Here is a 4964-nt window from a genome sequence, read left to right on the forward strand (position 1 = left end):
TGCCTGTAATCCCAGCCTGGGCAACAAGAGCAAAAGTCTGTCTCAAAAAAAGAAAAGAAGAGAGAGAGAGAGAGAAGAGAGAGAGAGATACAGAAAGAAACTCGGAGGTTTCCTTTGGTTACTGTCACTCCCTGCCCCCCGTTCCCCATAGTTTCTCTGATGACATATGTCTACTTAGCAGTTTCGATCTCTTACTACCTACTGGTTAATGGCCTCAGCTCTGCCACCCCACATTCTGGGTGGAGCCTGTCTGACTCTCTAACCATTTACCATTGCCCTTGCCAGATAGAACCTTTTGTGTCAGACCACAACTAGTCCTTAGCCAGACTGTGAGTCAAGGCCCACCCCAATCCATTGATTCCACTCTGCAGAAAAAGCAGAGTTGTGACCTGAACACTTAATGTACTGAACATTAAGTGTTCAGGTCATAAGGGGCTGTGAAATTGGTCATCATGACTGGCACAGTTGGTATACCTAGGACTGTATGAAATACCTTTCATGCATCTGAAATCTTAAGGTAAGAGTGCAAGGCCCATCCTACAGTGTGCAGTTCCCCATCCAGGGAGCCTCAAGCTCATCCTGGAACTAGAGGATAAACACCAGGTATGGAAAGGCCATCTTCAAGTTGGCAGCCCATTTCTTCAAGAAAGTAAATGATGCACATCCCAGACAGGCATCAGGAAGCCATATGACTCGCCCTTTGTTCAGGCCCCTGTAGAAACAACAATTCAGTGTGACTGAGTAGCGTTTCTCATCTGAACCAGAATCACCTGGAGTAGGTTCCTGGCCTCTAATACAGACATTGAGTCAGAATCTCTGCATCTGGGACTCTGCATTTTACCACACTCATCAAATAATTTTTCTGCTAGCGCAGTAATAGTTTTAACTAGCATAAGAGATGCATGTTAATCTGAGCTACGTGTTGGCCCAGAGTCCAGAGTCCTCCCAGGAAGGTAGAACACAGTCTACTTTATGCTTTAGTTAAAAGGATGTATTTGCAAATACATTGCCTCCTTATGCAAGATGCTTCTATTTTGGTTCTTGTCATTGCTGAAAAACATATGCTTTGCATCAGACTCAAAACCAAATTTTCTTGCTAGTTACTAGTTGAGTGACTCAGGACAAGTTACTGAAAGTTTTAAAACTGATTTCTCAGTTTAAAAACATGTGTAATACCTGCCTTGCAGAATAGAAATACATCTGGGAAGTGCCTGGCATACAGGAGACCCTCAATAAATGGTAGCTATTGTTGTCATCTGTGGTTAATATTATGTCAATGACTGGGCCATCAGGTGCCCAGACATTTAGTCAAACATTATTCTGGGTGTGTTTGTGAAGCTGCTTCTGGATGAGATGAACATTTGAATCACGTCAGGCATGGGGGCTCATGCCTATAATCCCAGCACTTTGGGAGGCTGAGGCAGGCAGCTCACTTGAGTCTAAGAGTTCAAGACCAGCCTGAGCAACATGGCAAAACCCTGTCTACAAATAATACAAAAGTTAGCTAAGCATGGTGACGCATGCCTGTGGTCCCAGCTACTTGGGAGGCTGAGGTAGGAGGACTGCTTGAGCCCAGGAGGTTGAGGCTGCGGTGCAGTGAGATTGTGCCACTGCATTCCAGCCTGAATGACAGAGTGAGACCCTCTCTCAAAAACAAACCAAACCAAAAACCCCACACATTTGAATCAAAGGATTCAGTAAAGTTGATGGCCCCCCCTAATGTGGATGAGCCTCATCCGATCAGTTGAAGGCCTGAATAGAATAAAAAGGCTGAATAAGAGGGAACTCCTCCAGCTTGACTGCTTTTGAGCTGGGATATTGGTTTTTACCCTTCCTTTAGATTTGAACTGAAAATCAGCTCTTCATAGGTCTCCAGCCTGCTGGCTTTTTGGCTGGAACTATACCATCAGCTCTCCTGGGTCTCCAGCTTGCCAACTATAGATTTTGGGATTTAAACTCCATAATCACATGAGCCAATTCCATATAATAAATCTCTTTCTATATATGTATACACCCCGATGGTTCTGTTTCCCTGGAGAACGCTGACTGATACATCACCACAGTCAAATGCTATTATAATCCCTTCTTTGGGCCTACAACATTTTCTTCTCTGAATGGTAGCAACAGCTTGTAGAGGAAGATGCCTTTATTTATTTTGATTTCTTATTGACACATAATAACTGTATGTATTTATGGAGTACATTGTGATGCTTTGATATATTTCATAATGTGAGGGGATCAGATCAATGTAATTAGATATCAGTCATCTCAAACATTTATCACTTCTTGTGCAGGAAACATTCAATATCCTCTCGTAGCTAGTTGAAAATACACATTGTTGTTAACTATGGTCATCCTACAGTGCTATACAACACTAGAACTTGTTCCTCTTATCTAGTTGTTTTGCGTCCTTTAATAAATCTCTCTCTAACCCTTCCTTTCCCCTCCCCTTTCAGGCCTCTAATAACCTCTATGACTGCTTTTTACTTCTATGAGATCAGCTTCATTTAAGCTTCCATATATGAATGAGACCATACAGTGTTTAACTTTCTGTTCCTGGTTTATTTCACTTATTTATCCAGCTCACCAACGGCAGATTTGGGGATTTAGCCTCCATAATCACGTGAGCCAATTCCTTGTAATAAATCTTTCTCTCTACATATACATCTTGATGGTTCTGTTTCTCTGGAGGACCCTGAGAATTATGTCCTACAGTTCCATTCATGTTGCCTTGAATGGCAGGATTTCATTCTTTTTATGGTTGACTAGTATTCCATTGTGTATATATACCTCATTTTCTTTATCCATCCATCAGTTGTTAGACACTTAGGTTGATTCTATATCCTGGCTATTGAGGCTACTGCTGCAATAAACATGAGCATGCAGATGTCTCTTCGATATATTGATTTCCCTTTCTTTGGATGACTGCCCAGTAGTGGGATTGCTGAATCATATGGTAGCTCTATTTGCAGTTTTTACAGGAACTTTTATACTATTGGAAATGTCTTTAGACCAATAGGAGCAAAAGAATTTTCAAGTAGGGGAAGGACCTATATAATTCAAAATTTCTTTTTAGAGATGATGAAACAGGGGCCTAGCAACAGCTAGGTAGTGATAATAACAGGATTAGAACCCGAAGACTACAGGAGATTTTGTTTTAAAGAAGGATTTGATTCTTCATTTGGTCTGGAGGGCAAAACGAACATTTCTGAGCATAAAATTGAGTTCTCGAGAATAGCTACTAAAAGGATGTTTGTTGCTTTATACTTTGTATTTAAGTCAGTTCAACCTATTTTCACTATTTTTCTTTATATTTATCAAACAATTTTAAGGTGAAAATATATGACTTTGAGGGGCAGAGTCTTAGAGTCAACAAAGCTAGCATGAGCCTAGCCCTGTCACTAATTGTAAACCTAGGCTGGTTACTGAGCCTCTCCATGTATTGCCCTATCCATGAAATTAAAATTGTACCTACTTTGCAGGTATTGTCATGAAGAATAGAAATAATATACTTGACCAGCCATGGTGGTTCACACCTATAATCCCAGCACTTTGGGAGGTCTAGGCGGGAGGATCACTTGAGGTCAGGAGTTCGAGACTAGCCTGGCCAACATGGCAAGACCCTATCTCTACTAAAAATACAAAAATTAGCTGGGCATGGTGGTGCATGCCTGTAATCCCAGCCACTCAGAAGGCTGAGGCAGGAGAATGGCTTGAAGCCGGGAGGCAGAGGTTGCAGTGAGCCGAGATCAAGCCACTGCACTCCACCTTGGATGACAGAGTGAGACTCCATCTCAAAAAAAAAAAAAACAGGAAAAGAAAAAAAGAAATAAGTCATCTAGCACAGTGTCTGAAGAAACACAGTAGGTTCTCAATATCATTATTATTAGCTAACATTTTTTGAGGGCTAGCCTTGTGTGTAAGGACTTGACCTGGACTGTCCCATTTTATCTCTACAATAACCCAGTGAAGCAGGTACTGTTATTGATCCTCATTTTCCCAGAATTTTAAATAGTCAGTCAGTGGTGGAGCTGGAATGTATGCCCTGGTAACCTAGATTCCAGTCGGTGTGCCTAACCAATCTACTACCACCATGCGTCCATTTGCAAATATTTTTATCCTTGATTAGGGAATTTAATGTGTTTGGCTTTGGTGCTCAGAAACAAAGAAATGGGAACACATGCCAGTTGAATGCCCATTATATGCATGTACTATGCTAGACAATTTCAAAAATATTTTATTTTAGTTACTATTTCATCAGTCTTTTTTTTTTTTTTTTAAGAGAGACAGGATCTTACTACGTTGTCCAGGCTGGAGAGCAGTAGCTATTCATAGGCACAATCATCATGCACATAGCCTCAAATTCCTGGGCTCAAGTATCCTCCTGCCTCAACCTCCCAAATAGCTGGGACTACAAGTATGCACCACCCTGTCTAGCTAATCACTGTCTTTTTTTACCTCTAAGATTCATAAACTTTTCTAAGACCCTACAGATAGAAGCTATTTTTTGTAGTAAAAAAGTGCAGCTCTAGCTTTCCACTAATTTTTATTGCTGCTCTTCTTCCAGAAGGTAGATTATCCGTTGTTATTTACATTAATTATTTACATTGTTGAAACATTGAGATGCTAGGTTGGCAGATAATACAAAAAATGTGGTACCTTTGCTTAGAAACTTTTATTCTAAAAAGTTAATGGACAAACATTAACTTTTCTGAGAAATTAAAATACTGTTTCCATTAAATAAGCTTTTTTGTGTGCAGGCTGTTTTGTTTCTGTTTTTGTTTTTCGTTTTTGTTTGTTTTTTAGTTTGATTGGAAGCAAGAAGGAGGAGGAATATTATCAGAGAAGGGCAGCTTTGAGGAAAGGCTGCTGTAAAGATTCTTTTTTTTTTTTTTGAGATGGAGTTTCACTCTTTTTGCCCAGGCTGGAGTGCAATGGTGCGATCTTGGCTCACTGCAACCTCC

Source organism: Colobus angolensis, unplaced genomic scaffold (genome assembly GCF_000951035.1).
Source record: "Colobus angolensis palliatus isolate OR3802 unplaced genomic scaffold, Cang.pa_1.0 Scaffold19, whole genome shotgun sequence".
Classification (NCBI taxonomy): domain Eukaryota; kingdom Metazoa; phylum Chordata; class Mammalia; order Primates; family Cercopithecidae; genus Colobus; species Colobus angolensis.